This window comes from Drosophila persimilis, unplaced genomic scaffold (genome assembly GCF_003286085.1).
Source record: "Drosophila persimilis strain 14011-0111.01,24,50 unplaced genomic scaffold, DperRS2 tig00000191-arrow-pilon, whole genome shotgun sequence".
In the NCBI taxonomy this organism is placed as follows: Eukaryota; Metazoa; Arthropoda; class Insecta; order Diptera; family Drosophilidae; genus Drosophila; species Drosophila persimilis.
Genome location: NW_020825298.1, coordinates 13,927,762 through 13,950,466, shown reverse-complemented (window position 1 = coordinate 13,950,466; position 22,705 = coordinate 13,927,762). Strand labels below are relative to the sequence as shown.

Below are 22,705 nucleotides of genomic sequence, written 5' to 3'. Positions count from 1 at the left end.
CTGCACTAGAGCCATCTATCGGCCTCCTCCTCTTGGACCACCGCCCACGAAATTTTAAGGATTTTTAAAGCAACACCTGTCTGCCACCCTTAAGTGGTTGCCCCTCACCCTCCACCCTTGTGTCTGTGGGTCAGCGTGAAAGTGAATTTCCTGTGGGCGGATATTTTTTCTTTCTTTTACGGTAAAATTAATTGCCTTCTGATAACAGACCGTTAGAAAGTCCCATCTGGCTTTAATTGAAAGTACTTTCGTTTCCGGAAGACCATGCTGTTTAGAAAATTGGATTTCAATTGTTTTTGGTATAAAAAGTGCGCCAAAAAATAAATAAAATTGTATAATAAATCTGAAATCTGTGAAAACAACCTAAGCCTTTCAGATCTTGCTAATCCTATTGGATGTTGCATTTCTATCTCTCTATTTAAATGAAGCCGCCCCCCCATTCGGTGGCAATAAAGAGATACTCTATCTACCCCATTCGGTGGCATCAGAGCGGAAAAGATTGAAATGTTAAGTTGAAAAAAAGTTTTGCTTAACGAGGCAATGATTGATTGATTGACTGTTGCCGGACACAGCACTGGTGAGGGGGAAAAGGCGGCACCAATGCTAATCATATATCAGCATGAAAGTGGCGTGAGGACATGGACATGGATAAAAAAAGATAAAGAGAAGGCAGAACGCCTGGCAATTATGTCCAATTAGAGATTGTGGCATCTTTGGCCATTTGAGAGATGCTCTAATTGATAGTTTTGCGCCTCTAAGACAAATATCTTGGCAACACGACACTTTAGAGCGGGGCAAAAGAGCAAGATCAGCAGAACAGGAAATATTTGAATGTATGGAAAGCGACCAAGATGGCAAATGGCACTAGGCTGTGGGCTGGAGGGACTAGGACAACAAAAGACGCTCTCTGGCGGCAGAATATCAACAGGTGCTAAATATCAGAGAAATTCCTACGTTTTAGAACAAGTTACAGGCTATATTTAGTACCAATCACTCTTCTACCACACTCTTCTGTCCACAGATTCCAGTCGTAAGGTGGTAGCTCTGGTATTCCCCTTGTATTCCATTAAAAGTATCTTATACCCAATTTACCTTCTCGTGTTTTCGCACCATGTAACGATGAGCGTAACGTTCTCGTCAAGTGGTGCAACAAATATATATTATGAATTATGTCCCTCAAAATGAGGCCTTTTGTTGTTTGCACCTAATATCCTTATACCATGCAGTCGGAACTCAGCAATCATACGCAAAAATGAGCTAGGAGGAGCTAAGAGCAGGCTCTCCATTGCCGAGTATATTCAATAAAACACATGTTTCTCTTCCTTTGTAGTCAGGGTAGAAATATATTTAAGGTATATCGGTATATATTGGTACTTTTCATCTAAAACATTTTCAATTACATTCTTGTCTCATTCACTTTCAAACAATTCCAATTTTGCGCGCCCAACCTTCGAATCGGTTTTTGGCTCTCTTTACTCTCTTCTAAGACGTTAAGTCTCTCTTATTCGCTCTCTTTGAATCGGTATAAGTCGGTAGCAACAATGAGTCACAATCCAGACGTTTTTCCCGTTGGCAACATATAATTTGTTTGGAAACGGGCAACATTCTCTATACCCTGGAGCATAGGATATTATAGAATTTAGGAAATGTTTGTCAATGCAGGCCCCAATATGTGTAGAACCTAGTCAGTCTCTGTTTTAAAGCTATCACAACGAAATCACAACAAGAATTGGTATTGGGATCAGTATATATATACAAAAGACACTATAAAAAGTACAACTAAAACGTATCAATTTGAGAAAATTTCTTTATTAAGTACGTTCCACAACAGTTTTCATCTTTATATGAAATTAACTAAATAGGGTATAAAAATGCGATTACTCCTGTTGACAAGCAACAAGTCTTCAAATACCAGCAACATTTAAGAAATGACGTGACATTCCTTACGTCGCCCCTGATTATTTGTCGAACATTTTTGTTTAAACCTTGTTTTACACACCATACAATAAAAGCCAGTACTTAAAAGTAGCATATCTTGCGGAAAATGCATTCATCAATAGGATAAAATTATATGGGCAGAGGTTAGAACTTTATTTAGTCAGCATTATTCAACGGAATATCAAAATTGAGCAATAGGAACGATTTTTCCCTTACGTTTTATTTGCTTGACCTTTTTCGCCAAAAACCAATGTTTTTAGACAAAATCCAAACAAAGGGAGTCCTAAAAACTAGCCAGTCAATTAGAAAATGTATTCATTATTCAGATAAAATTAGGTGTTCAGGGCTGAAGGTCTTAGCTAGCTAATAATCCCACAACGAATATCAAAATTGAGGAATAGGATTCCAATTGTGACAACGCACATTAACCCATTGCCGACCAGTGGGGCTTGGAGAATATTTTTTGCACGAAAATTATGAATCTTCAAGAACTATAGTGCAGTTTAGGTGTTATATATAGTGATTTTATTGTAAGCAAAGATAAAGGAGAGGAAAGACCTAAAAGAGCAATTATTATTTTTATTCATGGTACTAGTTTCCGCGGTGTAACTCAAGTTGTTATCATGATTAAACAAAGGGGGCTTCAGTGGGCTAAGTTCGTTTCTCCATCCTATGTAGTTTGAAAATGAGAGGGGTATATTATCACTGTTCGTCGTGTCGTGCGGGCGTTATTCGCGCGCGTTGACAACAAACAAGAAATATCCGTGAAACAGACATTTCTCGGGCGAATAAGAAATGTTTATTACGACAAACACAAAAGCAACAACGTAACAAAACAAGAGGGAGAAAGCAGCAGTGTCAAGTGCGTGTGTGCTCGAAGGTGTGTAAAGAGAGAGAAAGCCAAAAGGAGAAGCGTGACAGAGCGACGGGCTCTTAAATAAATTTCGCAGATCCCAAAAATAAAACCAAAAATCCGTAATTGCAAAGGAAAAACAAATGTAATGCAATAATTTATGTGTGATGTTTGAGAGTGTATTTGTCTGGGTGTTTGTGTTTACTGTTCCGTTGTGTGTTTTTAGAAACAAACACAAAAATTGGCTGGCATTCCAATATGAAATTTCGTTGTTTTTGCCGCTGCATCAGCTGGCGATGACTCTCTTACCATCTGTCTACCCCCTCTCTACAATCAACTAACCCCTTCCCCTTTCTTTTTGTGTCTCCCTCGTGCATTTAACATTTGGGTGTAAAAAAAATATTTTCCTTTTCTGCGCTTACATTCTGAATCTAAGCTTATCGCTCTTTCTCTCTGTTCCTTAAACCAAAGTCACACAACAACAAAAAGAATAAAAATAAGGCTAATAGGGAGTCGAAGATGACGGTACCCTGGTAAAAGTCAGCTTTGCGATAAAGTCATAGAGTTTTAATTCAATTCATCAGAATGAAGTAGCTGCGTTTCGAAACCGAGCTCTGAACGTTTGGATGGATTATCTTTAGAAGAAAACAACCATTTTCTCTTTGAGATTGTTCACTCTCAGTTGATACAAACGGTTATATAGCATAGCTTATAGTTTTTATCTCCGCGACTGCGGATTTGCGTGCATGCATTTATAAACTGTATAGGATCGGCACTCCTCACTTCTGTGGTTTGGCAAAATCGAATCGAAATAGTAACACTCTCTTGCAAAAGGGTATCCAAAAACCCGTTCCATTTCGCCTTCTCTCTTGCCTCTTGCCCGGCCCGCTCTTCTTGCTCTTAGCGTCACGCCTTTTATGTGGTTTTTGTTGTTGCTTTATTTAATCGCCCGGCCCCGTTACCCCCCTCCCCTCCCCAGCCATACATACATTCATTCATAGAAAAAAAGCAACAACAAAAAAGCAACGCGATTTCTTTTATTTTCACCCAAAAAATACAACAAAAATAATCAAATAAATGCAGAAATAAATCAAAAGAAATCAAATTTCAAATTCGTGCAACCAAAAAAAAATTACAATTATCCAAAATCATCGCCAATTGCCTTTTTTGTTGTTTTTTGGTTGTTGCTTCTTTTTACACGTGTTCACGTGTCTCTGTGTTTGTGTGTGTGTGTGTCTGCCTCGGTGTTTGCCTGCGAGTGTGTTTGTGTGATGTAAGTTTATTTAACCAAACAGAAAATAATAAAAAATTGTATCTTATGTATAGCTGTATAGCTGGCGCTATTGTTGGGGAGCCTCCAATTTTTTGTGATATTTGTTTGCTCATTTGACTTTCGTTTCGTTTTCCGCTCGCTTCGGGGGAGGGCGAACATGAGTATTTTGACACCCTCGCATGTGAGGTCTGATAGGTTTTGGCAAACGTTTTGGATGTATTGTAGAGCTGGAGAGTTTTTGGAAGGGTATCTAGTGCGTAGTAGTCTCTTACTTCATCTCTTTATCTCTCTTTATCGCCACTAAAAGTTCATTCATTCATGAACTATATGTATTTATTGTATGTTTATGTATTGCTGGTCTTTCCCCGATTTGTAACTGTCGTTAAATACTTTTATTTTTTTAAGCAAATGATATGTGGAAAATTGTATAAATGACCAATGAAAAAACCCAATTACAGCCCGCAAACCAATAAATATTATGTATAACCTTTAGTTTGTATTTTAATTAATGCAAAGAAATATAAATAAATTTTAAGAACACAAAAAAAAAAGAATAACAAAGAAAGAATAATAAAATAATTTTGTTTCTTTTCACCGAAAATTAGTCACCGAAATTGATAAATATTGTTCTCTTTAGGAGGTCCACCCCAGAGAGCATTCACTGTACTTAGTCGCATTAAAAGATAATTGTGATAGCCTTCCCCACTTCATAATTAATCAGGTGGAGGCTTTTCACGACATTGCCGAGTGTGTTTCATAGATAAACATATTATTTCGGGCTGAAACTATGCGAAGGAAATGATAAGAAGCCCTCCACCCACCCAGTTGTAAATTTTTTTAAGTTTCACGGCTGGAAAAATGTGCGTTAGCGGAATGTTGTTGTAGGTCTTCCATCCGCCTTTCTCGGGGCCCAAAATGTTGATCAATTTGCCCGTCAATTGCCAGCTAATTTTCACATTAACAAAACATTTGTTAACACATTAAAAATATGTGTTGGATCGTGGCTCAACATGGCCATTAAAATGCCACAGGGACACACATAAATCTTGCCATCGTTTGCGGCTAAATATTGTCTTTAAGTAAATATAGTATACAAAGAAATTAATTTTAATTTATGCGCGCGTCATTTAAAAATAGATTTTGATGGAAAGACAACAAAAAATAGCAAACAAATTCGATGAATTTTGAAATAAATTTTGAAAGAGGTGCGGCATTTGCCTGAAGACTAAGGGAATTCTAGAGGAAGTATTTTGGTTTTCTAGGGTGGGGGAAATAAAATCAATTGCGATAAGATTTAATTAAAATGCGTTTTGGGTGTACTTTCGCTTGAGCAATTGTTCGAAATATCCATCAAAATATTTGTTCTGTGAAGCAGAAAGCTTTTGAAATTGGTTCTTTGTACATTCTTACTGATATTTCTTTGTCTGGGAAACAATACCTGAGGATATCAATAAATAAGATTCTGATAACAAATTGAACATCATTTTGATTGCGAAATTTGAACGATTTCGTCTGCAAACCAATTAGCTATGAACAATGTGAGAAAACATCTGTACTGATCAATTGCTAGTACAAATATTTGCCACACACAGACGTTATGTACTTCTGTGTACCCTCGTCCATTGTTCCCACCCTTTTGTGGAGATCACCATCCAAGGATAGACCAATAAAAGTACCCATTGAGCAAATGTTTTTCATTTCCCAAACGATGACAAATATTTGCCCAGCACGTGAGCCCCGGAATCGGGCATCAGAGATGCCTCATATATAATTCTTGCGGCTGCCCCTCCCTCTGAGAGTCTGGGAGACTGAGAGCCGCCTACATCCACAATTCTAACGTGTCGCATAGCAGTTGATAAGGAGCAGGCACCGAGGCACAACTGGAGACCAACGCATTGCAGTGTTTCGGATTACGAGGCAGGGCAGCCTCGATAAGCGCTCGGCATCATTTCTAGTTTCTCGATAAACAGCCAGCAATTATACAGTACATCGCGCAAATGAAAGGCCCGAGCGGAAGTCCACAGAAAACGGCACTTGGTGGCTGTTTAAAATCTAGTCCCAGCAGATGACCCTGGCAGAGGGTGTTTTGGGTGTACTTATGTGGAGATGGGATCTATTACTGCGGAGAGGTTCGATGAGAGTGAAAATGAGGCTGGGAATCGTCTGTACCTATCCCTGCATAGTATTTTCCCTGCTAAAATAGATTCAATTAAAAACCAAGCAATTAATAATACTAAATGGCACACAATTTCGCCCATCAGACACGAGTTTGAATGTTGCTTGGCTACTTTTGAAGGAGACCCCTCCCCTCTCCTCTGACGCAACTTATTCACAACATCATTCACATCGTCATTCACATGCATTCACACATAATTTGTTGTTTGTCATGGCGACCAGCGACATTTATCATTTCAGAGCGCGCGTCCGCTTGTCGCTTGTGGCCAAGGGGTCACTCGGCGGGTTCCCAGGGGTCACCCCGTGGGGGGGTGGGGGCCAACATTTTTGCCAAACTGTCTGGAAATTTTAACTGCAGTATTAATTTGAATTTTTCTCCATCAAAGTCATTTATTAATTGAAGAACCAGTCAAGTGGAGAGGAAACAAGAAATTCTTTCCATAGAAATATTTCTATTATTACAGAAGGAGAGTCTTCGACGAGGGTTACTTGGAAGGTCTGTGAGTCAAAGTTTTTAATAGAAATCCAGAGAATTCTCAGACTTAAGGAACCCCTTGCACCCCTTTCCAGTGCCCTGTACAACACTTAATTAAAGGTTGAATTTCGTGTCTAAGAAACAACAAAAAAACACTGCACTTTACACTTGAATTAATCCAAGGTCTGCCCTGCTGCCCCTGTCAAATGCTTGAGCAACAAAATGTAAATAAAGCTTAGATCGAGAGTTGGTTAAGAGGTGGTTTCCTCTCTGCTACACCCATTCCATTCCAGTCCATTCCTAGCCTTTCCCTTCCTTTCCCTGCCTTTCATTCCGTTATTGGTATTGGTTTACCATTTTCTGTGGTTAACCGCAAATAAGCATTTTTGTGCATTTTGTTTTCTCACTTTTCCTAGACCCTCCAAAGAAAACCCAGTCATTCGTAAAAGTTTAACTTTTCTGTGGGGCTTAGGATTTTCGTTGAAAGGACAGGTGCGGATGCGGTTAGGAAATGGATTGCCAAAAGGGGAAAAGCAGAGCTGATTGTAAGAAATTAATACCAGAATTTGTATCTCGAAATCTATTAGTTTTCCCATAAATCAATCTTTTTATGGCCTCAATAGTATTAGCCCTTTCTCTGCCTTCCTTTATCTATTAGCCACCCGCTGTATCCCTTGACAATCCGCTCCTGTTATTGACCCTTGGTATTCCTTCCATTCGGACAGCTTCGTTTTAGGGGTTTTTCGGATTGGACTTCTCATCAATATATTTGCCTGGGGCTTTCCCCTTGTTTTGTTTTGCATTAAAATGGTTCACGCTTTGCTGAATCTTAATGGAGAGGAGCCTCCACGAAGGCCTCCCCTACGTTTGCTTTGGTAATTTATTAAATTCGGCAATGCACTCACCATTCGGACAGAGCTCTTTGGGGCCTCCGGGCCATGTGTCTGCCATGACAACGAATTGTTTTCCTCCTTTAACTTCCTTTCACAATTAGGCACGCAAAAACTGTCAGTCAGGCCGGGCAGTCGGTGGCCGGGGGGCCGGGGGGGTTGCAGGTGCGCCAACACCTTTGCAGCACCCCAGCACTGAATATGGGCGGGCGGCGGGCGGCGGGGCGTGGCCATAGGGCATGTCAGCGTCAGCGTCAGCATGACATGCGTGTGTGGGTCGGTCGGTGGTGCTTATGCTTTATGGTTGATTGAATTGAAACGAGTGGCATTTGGGGGTGCGTAAGGGGGGGCGGCTATGACATATGCATGAATGTGCTTAGCCCCCCCTCCACCGGGATATAGGGCGTCCTGCGGGGCCACATACACATATTTCGGATAGTGATTCCCACAGAGAAATGGTGCCAAGGCAACCCGATGCTAATCAGGGGTGTTGGGGGCGGCACAAGGGGGTGGATAATTGATCGATAAACGATATTTTGGTACTAAGAAATCGCAAAATACATACCTATACATGTTTCTTGGTTGGTTCGATATTGAAACCATGTCGATACACTGTGATCGTAGAAATGTTCTGTTTTTCTATACGAAAATTGTTGAAAATTTCACTTGGCCTATGGTCTGTGTTTCTTGACTCATTTCATCAGCTTACCAATTCGTTTTCAATCAAGTCTATCTTTCAAAATTCCCCGTAAACAACGTATTTGCATAATTAAACCCCAGTCTGAGGCCATAAATTGGCCGTTTAGCTGGGGATTTAAAATTCTTGGGCCCGGCAGTCAAGTTCATGGTTTGTACAGTACAAAATTAGCATTTCCATCTTGTTTTCGGAGCGGTTCGCTGGTTGCTTGTTGCCTCCACACCGTCTGACACACGCATCAGATATCTGAAATCAGAAATCAGAAACCTTTCTCAGCTTCGTTTTAGATCAATAACCCATAAAAGAAAGGGTCTCCTGATTGCTGAATAATTTTTCGAATTTTTCAAAATGAGAGCTAGCTCAAATGAGACCCGATTTCAGATCAGGAAAAGGCTTACCTCGAACCAGGGACTTGCATTAATCACTAGAGTCTAGCTCCCAAAAGAAGTACACATTTTCGCAAAGATCTATGCACTTTCCCACATTTTCTGTCGAGCAAAACTTCAGTAATTCATTAAAACTTTTCCACAGAACAAGGATAATGGAAATAATATTTAAATTTGCATAGTCCTCCGCCCACTCCCCCCACTCCGCCCACTCCGACCCATGCCATTTCCCTTTGCATTTCCTTTTATTTTCCTGCGCTAATGATGTTTACGGCATAAAGAAATAGTTTGCCCAAAAAGTTTTCCATATCACGTAGTGTGTGAAAAAAGTAATTATGTTAATGCTCTCCTGTTGTTCCCCAAGGAGGAGGAACATGATCCGGCATTCCAATAAATAAATTCGCCCTAATTGGAATTTGTGCTTCGATCGATATTTGGTTTCTTAGAACATCCATCAGCTATCCCAACATAACAAATCAATTAACAACAATTTGAAATGTTTAGACCTTTAAAATGAATTTGTTCACAGAATTAGAGACTTGATGATTGCTTTGACGATTTTGTGTGACTTTTTGAATGTGTGAAAAACTGTACTCGACAATTAATTATAATGTTTAGAGAATATATGGTTGATAATTAATTTGTATTGTTTTCCAGACAAACCCTACAGGGCCCAAGAAGCTTCGGATACTGCTTTAAACTCTTCATTGATAAGGTGAGTTTTTGCATTCATAAAAGATCTTAAATTAGAGCTGTTTCTCATATAATGCATGTGCTGAAACCCCTTTAAGCCAGCCGGAAATACTGTTAAGGGCCAACCCACTAGTCAATCAATTAGGGGATTAATTAAACCACAATCCCTGTCATTGATTGGTGCGGTGCGGTGCTTCCGCGAGCGTTGCCTGCTTTCAGGCGCCGCTTAAATCCATAATTAATCTTGCCAGCACTTAACCGAACAACAAAAGAGCAACAAAAACGAACTTTAGTTGTAATTAATATGCAAATGCAGGTCCCTGCCCCGAGACGAAGGGAACTCGACGCGACGTCGGAAAACATTTGCACAAATCATCGGGTTAAGAGCGTCAGAGTTGCCTAATTGTTATGCAAAAAGGGTTGCCTCCAGTCAGACTACAGATAGACCTAAACGGCCGACAGTTGTTGTTGTGTTTTACACTAAATTGAACCTCTAATGCAGTCCAAAGTCCACACCCAGGCCATAGAACTTCCAAAGAAACCTCGTGCTACACTACACAACACAGTTTCAGCTTGGGTTGTTGCCACACACTGGTTTCAGCTTTAATTGAAATTACACACAAGTCGGAGATCAGGGCTCGACTTTGTAACTATTTTAATTAATTTTTGGTTGCCTTTTGTGTTACTTTTGAAAGTGTTTTTCGCTTAGAAATTGTAATTGTTTTTTGGGTGGTTTTACGATGTATTGTAGGGTCTTATATCTGAGGCAAGAGCCAAGATTGTGTGTACAAAGAATGCTTCAAGAGTGGGAAATTTAAGAGACTAAAGGCTTATACCCATAGCTCCCAAAATCTGCCGCTCCTTTCCCAAATTTCTATAGAACTTCCCTCTAAACTTCTCCTGGAATAACATGAACCAAAATCAATCATTATTCCTCCAGTCGAATATGATGAAAACTGCTGAGAAATCCTTGATTTAAACTTTCTAATTTGGTAACCAGTGTGTCGCTCGGTTTTCGGAAGAGAGGCTGAAATTTAATTAAAAATCGCTCGGGCCCCAGCACGTGCTGCAGAAGCTTCTGGGTGTAGTTTTTGGCAGCCATCCAAGTGGGGGAAAATGCCATCGATGCGATGCGATGCAGTGCCTTCCAGTGCCAGGCGGAGACGAGCGACTGAGGAGAGCAGACACTCAAACTTGACATCGGCTGCGGCGACTGGCTGCATGGGTGTGTATGTGGCTGAGGACAAGGACAAGAGGCCGCCGAACAAGAGGCAGAGGGCCCACAAGAGGCACAAGCCCATAAGCGAGGCTGGCGGCCCACTCTGCGGACAGAGGCGTGGCCTTTGGGGGGGCTGAGACCTGAGACCTGAAATGTGAAAACCATTACGAGCATTGTCCAATGACGCCCCCCCTGGGACTGCGCCCCTGCTCTCCTTGTGGCCCCCTTGTGCCGGCACAAAAGTTTGAGGTTAAGACTTCGAGCATCCTTTTAAATGAATTAGTGGAAAATACATTATAATTTTCAGCTGCATGCGCGTTTTCCTCCAGCTGCTTGATTGCTTAAAAGCTTTTACTCACTTTCGGCCTCAAGAATACTCATCGCGGAAATGCACACACAGGAAAAACGCCTTCTGGTGGCTTTTCAAATCGATTTATAGCGCGAGAGAGAGAGACAGAGAGAGAGAGACAGAGAGATAGAGGGAACTTTGGGTTTCCAGTGGAATGCTCAATCTAACGTCGCCGCGAACACTGGGAGGAGAGCATTTCAATTTCTTAAGCCTCATTGAACAGCAAAGTGTGGGAGAATGGCTGCCTAAAAGATTCGCAGATATCTCAGATATGATTTCTTTTGAAGGCATTTCATAGATCGAACTATTTTCTATAGGTCTAAGGGCAGATTGTGGTACTAAAAGGTGCGTTTAAGGAAGTTTTATCACTAAAATCAATGTTTAGGCAACATTTTATATCAAACGGTGATATATCGATGGCTAAATATTAAATTTAGGAACTTTTTTGGACTAGAAATCGTTAATATATTATCTAAATCGATAATTACATGCCTTGAATCGATAAAATTTCGATGAATTCAAATAAGAATCGATAAATATCGATGTATTCGACATGCTCCTATGTATTATATGCAATAAAATATATTTTTAATATAAATCCAATAAGAAATAGCTCATCCCTTGCATACAGGATATGTCCTTCTGTGGTGTTTGATAAACTGGCAATTAGCAAAACTTACCTTCCAAAGGAAATGCACATTTTGCAGTTCCTTTTGGAACAATCTTCTGAAAAATAAAACATCTTTCTTTAGAAACTATTTGTACAAAGGCCTCTGGGAGCTAAATGTCCTTTTGTCTAGCCATTTTCTCCTGCTTTCTGCTTTCCTTCCTGCCGCCGACCCCAAAAAAAGGCAAAGCGAGGAACTAGAGAAATATGCCGACATATTTAAGTTACTTGAAGCGCACATAAGTACCCAACAAATTGCCTCCATGAGGACCCTGCCATGCCTTGCCTTTGCTTTCATTTTTTTTGATTGTGCTTTTGAAAACTCATTAAAACTTCGGCGGCGAACAGAAAGGAAACTCAACAGATTTTTCCCCACATGTGCAGGCAGTGCAGCGACGCCCTGGAATATGCTGCAGGGAAACAGGAGTTTTCTCTGGGGCTTCTCTAGGGGGTTTTCCCCCCTCGAAGCCGCAACCGAAATAAGACAGTTCTGACAGAGCATTAAGAGCCCGCCTCGAAGAGTGAAAGCTCGGGAAAGTGAAAGAGAACTCTGCTCGGAAATGAAAATAAATGTGTGCATGTGTAATTTATGTTTTCCCTCTTTGTTTCCTGCGCGACGAAAATCGTTAAGAAAACTGCAGTACGGACAAAAAGCAAAAAAAATGAAAAACTTTTCCCCACTGCCGCAGCAGCAACACAAAACTTTTTACCCATTTTTTTGTGAGTTTCCTTTTTTTTTTTGCACGGTGTTTGTTTTCCACTTGTTATTGTAGCCAGTGCCTTAATTTATGCCCATGAGAGACGCCAAAACGACACACAAAATAACTACATATATACATATATATATTTGTATATATATAGCACGATATACATATGTACTTGTAGGTGCAGGCGGGCAGGCGGGCGGGCAGGCTTTTGGTGAATGGCCGGGCGGCTGCTTAAAAGGATTAGCATTGCATGGCAGATGAAAAAGTCCTTGACCAAAATTGCTGCAAATTGCTGCCCGCTCCTCCCAGCTTCTCCCAGATCCTCCCAGCTCCTTCAGCATCCCTCGTTTTCCTCTCACTTTCAGGCTTTATTTTCGGTTTTACTTTTCGGGGGAAAAATTCTCGTTCTTTTTTTTGATTTTGGGAGAATTAAGCTTATGAGGGCAGTAAAAAGAAGAGAGGCTGGGCATTATGCGGTTACTAATTACTCCGTTAGGGGATTATAATCCAAACATTTCACGAGCTACGTCGAAAGTAGATCCGCTTAAAAATTCACTTAATTTTCCATAGAAAATTCCCCTTTTTTTTAGTTTACAGAAATATATAATAAACATCTTTCCAAGTATCTAAAAATCTGCCTAATGCTGAGATTTCACCCAGAAAGAAAAGATTCCCGCCTTATAAACGTAGCCTAAGGAAAATTGAAATAGGACCTGTCTTCTTTTAACATCCAATATTTAATATAAACCCCTTAAATTCTGCAATCCCTACTTTTCCTTTTTTACCATAACAAAATTCCCCTATTTTCCCACATTTCTCTCTCACAGTGTAGCTAAGCAACAGCTAAAATCAGCTAACGAAAAAAGTGTACAAATTTTTCAGCAAAAAGCGAAACGATTAAGAAGAATTTTAATTAAAATACCTTCTGAAATATTTTAAATGGATTACCAGCTCTCTTTTTTTAACAACCACCCTCCTCCCCCGCCCCCGCCCCATACTGGAAATCGGATTTCCTTATATTTTTTAACGAATTTCCTCTCTCGTTTAGCATTTGTCTCGCCCGCTCGGTTGACTTTTTGGCTTGACTTTTTATTTGTATGTTTTTTCCTTGCCTTATTTTATTTTATTTTATTTTACTTTATTTTCGTATTTTTTCCATTTGGCCAACTCATCTTTCTCCCTTTTGTGGACAGGCCACATTGTTGTATATTGCCGGCTTTCGGTCTTGGACGCTTTTTTTTTTGCTGGCCCCCAATACCGCCATTGTTATCGTTTGTGTTTGGAGATTTCTTTGCGAATCATTCTGCTCGCTTTTTTTTTGGACCGGCAACGTTTTAGTAATTGAACGGTTTTTTCGTTTTTCGGGAGCCTCTAAGGCCAGTCCCTCCCTCCAAGGGGTGTGGCAGGCTCCAAGGGTTTGCCCTTCGCCTAAGGGGTTCTCCCTCCTCCACTGACAGTTTGCACTTTGTTATGGTGGGCGGGGTGGGGAGGCAGAACTAATGGGATTCGATTTTCAGGCTATCAATGAAATTCGAGATCTATTGGGAGCCATCAGTGGTAGGAAACAAGTTTTTGCTGTCCAGGAAATTTAATTAAAAGTGGAAAACTAATGAAAAAGCTGATCAGTTCGAGAACTGGCCAAAGATAAGGGATTGTAATGAAATACAGGTGATGGAAAGGGCGGAAAATGATTCCAGAAAGTGCGGAAAATTCTAGAAAACTTAAGAGTTGTGAAAGGAACGAAAACTATAGCCTCAAGGGCATAAATCATAGAAAGATGAATGTCTCAAGGCTTTAAATAATGGTATAGAAATCGTTGATCTGTAAGAGGGAATCTTTATCGAAAGATTGGCTTAATATTCACATTATAGGCAGTAAAAATTCCTATTGAAATTGCTTCTCCTTCCCAGAGAACTCCCATTGATGAATACCGCTAAATTGAATATAAATCAAGGCCCATAAGAACTTGTATTCCCCAACATATTGATGGCAATCTATATTCATAGACACTCACAGACATTTATTACATGTTTAAACCAAACTTGGGGCAAAGATTGAAACTTTGTTTAAGCTCTCGAATCGAATAAATCCCCAAAAAAGGCTGAAGCGATATACACCTGGCAGGACATGCAGGATAAATGGGATACCTACTTCACATGGGCCCAATCGGTAAATCAAAATGTCGCCTAGCGAATGGATGCCGAGGCACATACCACCAGTTAACAGGCGCAAAAATGACAACAGCTGGAGGTCCTGCCACACACACACACATACACTGAGAGACTGGCTGGCAGGCAGTCGGGTGTGTAATATCATTAAAAACAAATTGAGCACATTAATAAATATGAATTATGATTGTTAATAAAAAATGATGCGAAGGGACGAAGAGCGTGACCGAAAACTGAAAGAAATACGAGTCGGGAGCCGGAGAGCCGGATGCGGAAGTGTAGCATACTTTTTGGGGCACTGCCCACTCGTAATGCTTGACACCTACTCGACGGCCACGCCCCACGCCCTGAACGGCAGGACAACAAAATGTCGGAGTCACTGGGAAAACATTTTGCTGTGTGCCCCGGCACGGCATGCCTGTTGTTGCATAACTTTCGGGTCGCTGCAGAGCGTGGGGCAGACATCATAAATCAATTTATTGCTTTTACATGCAGACAGAGAATCCATGCCAGTGGGCGGTGGATTATAGCTGCACCCCACCGCTTTTCCACCGCTTTTCCAACGCTTTTCCACCGCTTTCAATGGTAAAAATAAAATTGCAATTTTTATTTGAGGTTGAATTTTGCGAGTGTGTGTGTGTGGGAAATGGAGGTGCCAACAAGCTGATAGGAAAATCTACCGAAAATGGGATGAGTAAGCGAGACGGCTATTGGCATAAAGAGTGCGAGATGGAGAGATGGATGGATGCAAAAGTTAAACAGAAAGCAGAAACTGTGCTGCACGGTGGCGGGGCTCCCCGCCCCGGAGATCCCATGGGGAACAGCGGGATTTAAGCTGCAGTTTTTGAGGGGAATCTGGGCAGCCGAAGCCGGAGATACTCTGGTATACTTTTTTGTGTATGCAAACTTTATTGGATTATTTTTATTTATTTTTGTATTATTTTTCAGAATTTTCTCAATTTTCTCCATTCAAAAAACACCTGTCCCAAAACACAACCACCTCTGAAAGGGTACATATATTAATTTTCCTAAAAGCTTTAGCATTTTTTGGCGAAAAAAGAAAACTTCAAAAAGTGTTTGCCCCAAAAAATAGGGAATTGAAAAATGTTGAATTTTTGCCCCAAAACATGGAAAAAGAGTGAAGAAAACTATAAATCCCAAGCATAACCGAAATCTTTAAAATATCTTTTGCCATGAAAAACTTCCTCTGGATTAATGGCCATAACTTGCACCTGTAATACCCGTTTATCGCCGTAATCCTCGTAAAAACCACCGCAGACCGCACAAAAAACCGTTAACCGTTCATCATAATTGAAGGGTGAGGGGAAAGGGAAGCCCCCCCCACCGCCCCTCGCATTTTGTAGAGCGCGTTACGGCTCATCAGCTTTAATGTCAATCTCCCTATCTCCCTCACTCCCTCTCTCTGTCTGTCTCTCCTGTTAGAGAGGAAGCCATTTTGTTTTTATCATTCCTCGCTATAAGTTTGACACGAGCTTAACCGATGGTTTAGGCATCTTACACCCCCTCCGTCGCCCCTGCACCCTACACCCCCTACACCCCCTACACATTGATTGCGCCCGAGGTGTCGGTACTAATAAAAGTTTTGTGCCAGTCCTTCCGGCTTCCCAATCAGAAGGAAGTTCCCTCTCAGCCGTCAAGGATATATATAATATATATCTGCTGTATATAGGATTTTATATTGAGACTCATTTGCGCTCGATTGCGCTTCGGTGGGAGCTTGTCAATTTTTTACCCATGAATTACATTTCTGTGCTGCTTCTGGGGGCGGGGTGGGGGGGGGTTGGCAGAGTCATCAATAGGCATTTGAAATGCTATCTGTGTGATTTTTTCCCAGGGCAAACAGGAAGGGGAAAACCCCTCCCCACACGCCACTTCATACCATTCCCGAAAATCATTGACACTTGTAATGCCATCATCCTTTATATTCCTTTTCGCCTCGTCATTCCGAGAGTCGTCTTTTCTCTGGCAAACGTTGCCTTTGAGTTTTCTTTGTATCTTTTTTTCCACTTCATCATCGTCGGCCGAGGGTTTCGGTTCTTCCTATGCGTTTGCGTGTGACATAACACACACTTTCGTTTGCTTTCTTTGTGGGCATTCGGCTTCTGGCTTTATGGCTCGGCAGTTTCCATCTCTTTTGATAAGATTTCATGTGCCTAATGTGACGGAAAATGTAACTAATTAAGTGCCAAACAGTGCTCCGCAGGTAAGTCGATGGTTGTCGATGGAGGGCCCACTTCCAAGGTTGCGTGCAACCGCAACAACTGTACCAACAGTACGAAAGGTACTCCTATCAAAGTCAGCCGCAGTGGAGGCGGTGGCAGTGGCAGTGGCGGCGGCATAATCTCTGTAAACTTTGGCTGGCACTCTGTGGGTGGGTTTTGTGGGAAGCTCTGGAGAGCACAATAGAGTGGAATAGCCTCTGAGACTGATTGCTGATAGCGTTTAATTAAACAGAAGCTGCAGGGCTTTGCCCCACGACTATAATGTGATTTAGCTAATTGGTAAGCTCTGGGTTTCGGCCAAGTTGTACTTGGGGAAACTCCAGGAAATCACGGCTACCCGTAGTATTGGGAAAGCATAATGAATGGCATTCGTTCGAGTTTCGGCCAGCACATCATCTGCTGGTAAGCTGTGGGATTACAACACTAATTTCAGAGCCCTTTTATATGGGAAATACAACTCATATTTAAGACATCTATTATTTAGTGTTTTCTTTGATAAATCTTTCATTGAAGCCTTACCTGGCACTCATTAAAGCACCTACGTGTCCTACCAAAAAAAAAAGAGCCTCTAACATAATTAGAAATTCAAAACATCTTGACAAAATCAAATATTTCACGCCTTGCGGCCAACAGTCCCACAATTTATGCAAAGGGGAAGAATCTGCTCTCTGCCTGCCTAGGAAATTAATGCATAATTTACGTTAACCAACATTTTGAAATTTCATCAAATTAAGCGCCGAAATAGCAGTGCGCGAGTACGTATGCAAATTGGGCATAACCCCCGACCGTCAGATACAAGATACTCGACAGCGGCGGGCACTTAACATTGAAAAGCGTTTTCGGTGTTTCGACGGGGTGGAGGGGGTGGAGGGGGGACTTTCAATTTGTCAAACAAACGGCTGTCATATATTTATGGATCTCTCGGCTGAGTTTTTGGCCAACTCTAAGTGGCTCTGTTGTCGTTGTTGTCTTTTGAGTGATTGACGGCCGCGGGGCACCGCGTGTGTGCGTATATCCATCGAAATTTGCATACGAAATGACACGTTTTAATTGATGTTCGAAGTAATTTCCCAGACCCCCGGGACTCCCCACCGAATTCCCCTAAATTCCTCCTCAATGACTAAGCTGTTTTTTCTAGCTTCTGTTTTTCGCGGGAATAATCTTTTGACCAACACAAATTTCATGCTGCTGCTTCGTTGTGCGAACCAATTTTTGTTTTATTCCATTTTTCGACTCTGGTTAAAACGAGCCGAGCTCTTTTATGCCCCTGTCGTATGCATGTAATTACATTCAAGGTTGCAGGTCGGTTGCCGCCCACCAGAAAAATGCAGGCGACTGCTTTAGGGTGGTGCCAAAAACTACAGCCACTCGTTCTGCATACTTAACAAGTGGTAATGAGTGTGTAGAACCTAAAAATATATTTTAGTTAATGAAAAGTGGAATAAACTATGTTTTTCATAGAGCTTAACGAGAATGGGTGGGGCACCACCCCATTGCGGCGGGGGAAAGAGAAGCATAATCTAATATTATTTGCACTGTTGACACACAAAATCACTGGGGTCTTTGCTGCACGCCACATTGCCACACCTGCCACACTTGCCGACTGCCTTGCAATGTGGTTGCTGCCGAGTGTCCAAAAGTATCTGACTATCTCAGACCATTCATTGCAGTTTTTTTTCGGTTCGTGTTGGTGGGTTGCAAGGTGCCTTTGTTTCGGGTTTCTTTATTCGTGACTTTTGTGCCAAACACGTTTTATTTCCTGCCGTAAATTTGTAATTAAATATTTGTATGACAAATGCGTTTGTAAAGCATATTTTATATATTTTGTGTCTCGTTTCTGGGTTACGCCCAATGTTGAATAATTGATAAACCGAACTGACGATAAGAATGGCCAGACAATGCGACAGATTATTATGATAATTTTGGGTTATTACGACCTTCAAATGAGTAATTCTTATCTTGAGATAAGGCTGGAAAATATCAACCACAAAGAGTGTCAGACTAGTTACTTGATTATAAGTAAAAAATAGGGGCCCATAAGGAGAATTAGTATTACTTGAAATATTTGAGCAATGTGGTGGAAGAATTGTCTTTTTTTTTAATGGAAAAACAAAGCACAGTTCATCAGAAATCCGTCCACCTTGAGCCTTTGATATCTATCTTTTTGAGAAATATCAAAAGATGATTTCAACAGCAAAGCACATAGCAATTCCAGATACTCTAGATAGATAAGATAGATAGATTCTATTCAGATACTATTCGTGGAACTAGAGTTTATCTTTCCACTTGGTTGTGCCACCATTAAAGGCCATAAATCACACGCACCTGAGCACCCCCATCCATAGTGCCCCCTCGCTCCACGCATGAGATACATCTTTCTGCTGCATTCTGCATTTAGAAAAGTGCCCGGCTCTTTGATTAATTGCAAGCACAGGTGAAAAGTGAGAAGTAATCTGTTTAAGAGTTGCCTTTGCCGTTAGATAAAGTTCAGTGGAGTGTGAAATATAGGAGGAGGAATATTCAAACGAATATTTTCCAATCGGAACTCAAGTGCTTCTTTAAGCCTTTAAAGTTATCAGCTATGATTTCTTTGTTCTTTGGAATTTTTTCGAGATTAAAAATAAGTGACTTGAGACTTTTTCCAAAGCTCATAATGTTCCTGATTTACCCAAAATGATAGACGTAAATCAAAGTCGCTCGACGACACACTATGGCCATACATCTGGCTGTGTCTTTCTTATCGTTCAACATGGAAGAAGTTTGCTATTTTCCATGAAACATCATTACTGATTAGTTCCATTTTATGGATAGCTTATCTCGCAAGCGACGTTTCTTACAACTGCAACAAATGTATGGCGTGTTTATAACTTGTTTCAATTGCCATGCATTATCAGATACATTGCTCCCATATGGCGTTAACCCATTTCTTAACAGAATGTTTGGAAAATTGCATTAGCTTTGATAAGGCTCATTCCCTCTCCCTCCCTCTCTCTCTTTTGATATCAGGAAGTACTCTGCTTTTAGTAGGTTACTTCCTTTTGCACTACAACTGCAATTAAAAATGGGGGAAAACTGCCTTTTGGCAAGGGTCTCTCGTCTCTCAACAAGCCATCTAATGAGCTTTGCTGAAAATGTCCACCAGGCTGCTTCCTTTGGCAACTCATTCGGTGCCAGTGGGCGGCCGCCGTACATTAACTTTGCGAGGTACATAAAATGCAAGGCTTATGGGCTTTCAGATACCCTTTTTGTAGAGGCAATGCAGGAAGAGGCTCAGCCGGTGGTGCCGTCTTGCTGTTGCTGAGAGAGAGGCAAAGGATAGGAGAGCAGCGAAGCTCGAATTCGTTTTGCTTGACTTTTAAATAACCTTCGACGACCTAAGCTCTGCTCAGGCAGCGACCGCCGCTGCCGGGTTCTCTCGGCTCTCTTTTCTACTCTCTCTCTCTAGTTCTGCAGCCAGATCGAAGCACTTACGAAGTTCGCATCTCGTATATCAGACGAAGTTGCGAGCCGAATGCAGCAGAATGCAGCCATGCCAATGAAAATAGCAACAAACGATAAAGAGAACGGTAATAAGAGATTATTAACTCGTGTCCGTATTCAAGTGCCTAGGAGTGTAAAGCAAATGGAAGAAATTGGTGCCGCAGTCTCTTATCTCTTCATCTCTGGCAAAGGAACAAAATATTCCAGAAACTGCAAGCAAAATAAAAAAAAATCGATCAAGCGTTCTCTTGAAGTCTATGGAATTATCTTTTACAAATAAAAAGGGTATTCCTTTATAGAACATTGCTGCAATATTATTCGCATCCCCCTTTTGTTCGCACATTAAGCGCGTATTAAGACCATGTTGATGACATTCTCAACTACTGGAGGGGCCCCACTCGCGGGGGGCCATCGAGAATCCAGCAGATGTCCGACTTCAAGTGGAGAGATGCTTGGGCACACTCTCGAGAGTCAGAGGCAGAGGCAGAGGCAGAGTCCGGGAGTCCAAGAGTCAGGAGCTCCTCTGACAGCAGCTTATTAATTTTGTACTCTTCAGAGTCTGGGGCGCTGCAAAATTCAATTAATTTCAAATGCAATTTTAAGTGCAGCACTTGTGTAGAGAGGCATCTTAGCACTTAGCAGGCACTTCCGTTGGGCTCCGGACATGGACCTGGATCTGGATCTGGACTCTCCACTCTCGACTGACTTTTTGGAGTCTCTTCCGCCTCGTAGACTCTGAGTTTCCGTTGCAGAGTTGCTTTTTTTCGTGGTTTTTGTCGATGCGTAAAAGTTTATTAATTATGCAAATTTTAATTAGCTCTCAACCAGAGTCGCCTCTCGCTCCCGTCGAATCTCATTTGACAATCCAATTTCCTTCCCGCTTTGGGCAAACATTGCGACCACGACGACTACTGTGGCTATGTGGCATTATCTATGGGTCCCCTGATATTGGCAGCCGTCACTCGTCGTTGTCGTTGTCGTTGTTGTACATTCAATTAGTCAAGTGAACGCATCAGCATCCCAGGGGAGGAAACCTCACGATTTATTTGAGCTCTTAATTAAAATTACGATATTTACACTCGTCCGAAACGATGGACTTGCTGGCCTGTCATTTGACTGGCGCTGGACGCGTGGTGGAGTTTTGTTTGTTGTTTTGGTGCCAGTTAAATACAACATTTGTTTGGACATTCGGTTAGACGGAAGGCAGACTTTGTTGACTTTTACTTTTTGGTGTAGGCTTGGACTTGGGCTTGGGCTTTTGGTAGGGAGAAAAGTTTGGGGAAGTACTTAGCTGGGAAAGAGTTGCTGGCAGAGCCAGGCGAGTGAGCCGGGGGTTGTTATCACAATAATATTCTCAATATTCCACTTATTAAGCAATAATCCTCCTTTAGTCGTCTTTAGTCTTTCCTTTGCTTAAACCCCACTCTTTTCTTCCCCTTCAGTCTCTTACCAATAGAATTTCGTAAGTCAACAGTTCTTTAGCTCTTTCTATCCTCAAAACCAAAAGCAAACTAGGCCCCAATCGATATTCAGCATAAATTCCTGGCGAAGGATTGGCCTCCCCTTGGCAGGAGTGGGGTCTATGCCTAGCCCACAGTTGCACTTTCCCCATAAAAGGAATTTTAATTAACCCTTTCGCCCGATGCCTGGGGGCACGTATGGATGGCACGGAAGTTCAGTAACTACGTTGCAGAAATACAGAGGGGCCAGCCTTCTACCTCGGAGATATTTAAGTTTTAGGGAGGGCCGCAAATCGTTTTGGTTTTTATTGCCATCTGGTTTGAGTTGCCAAAAAAGGAGAACGAACGACGAAGGACGAAGGACAAAATCCCCATCGAGGGCACAAGGCAAACAGTTTGGATAGCGAATTGGGCAGGCGGCAGTCGGCAGGCGGCAGGCGGACTCCTGGCAGTCCTTTGAAGATATTGTATCTTGTACGACTACTATGCATGCCGAAATCTAGGCTGCTTTTTACCATAAGCCCAAGCACAGGCCACACAGATACTCAGATACAGATACAGAGCAGGCTGTGCTTCGTAGTTGTTGCAGTTTCTGGCGGCACGGCACCCGAAAAAAGTAGCAAAACACAATTGAGAGCAAGTTGCCTGCAGTTGTTATAGTTGCTGCTGTGTTGCCACAGCCACTGCCGCTGCCGCTGCCGCAAGGTGCAGTTTTAATACCCTAACAAAAGGTATTTTCCGAAGGACTATAGATCTGCCTCTCAAACGAAACCCCCCATTTTATTGGCGGAGACAAAAGTTCTACCAAGGAAAACTCTTTTATGGGCTTTTATCAAGTTTCGCCAGAAATTCCACCAAATGTAAGGGTATTTAAGCCACAACTCTTGGCCCTTTTTCTCTGCCTTCAAAACTAATAAATTTTGCATTGTGCGCGGCGTTTGCTCGAGCGCCACATTTACCTGCTACTCGGGAATATTGCCTTTGGGGGCGGCGGGGAGAGCGCCACGTGGCTGTGCTTCTGTGTGCCACACA

The 22,705-nt window shown here is 41.7% G+C and overlaps 1 protein-coding gene across 5 annotated transcripts in view; it reads left to right on the top strand.

Annotated features, from left to right (window-relative positions):
- Positions 1–2,672: 2,672 nt before the first annotated feature.
- The window catches only part of LOC6589319 (beta-1,4-glucuronyltransferase 1), a 58,015-nt gene continuing 37,982 nt past the window's right edge, over positions 2,673–22,705 (top strand). For 2 of the 5 annotated variants that reach the window (XM_026989203.1, XM_026989200.1), the window contains exons 1-2: positions 2,673–2,936; positions 9,345–9,402. The gene's annotated coding sequence lies outside the window, so the exon portion shown is untranslated. Of the gene's footprint in view, positions 2,937–8,377; positions 8,452–9,344; positions 9,403–22,705 lie in introns of those variants that run through there. The other 3 variants (XM_026989204.1, XM_026989202.1, XM_026989201.1) reach the window with 2 other exon arrangements.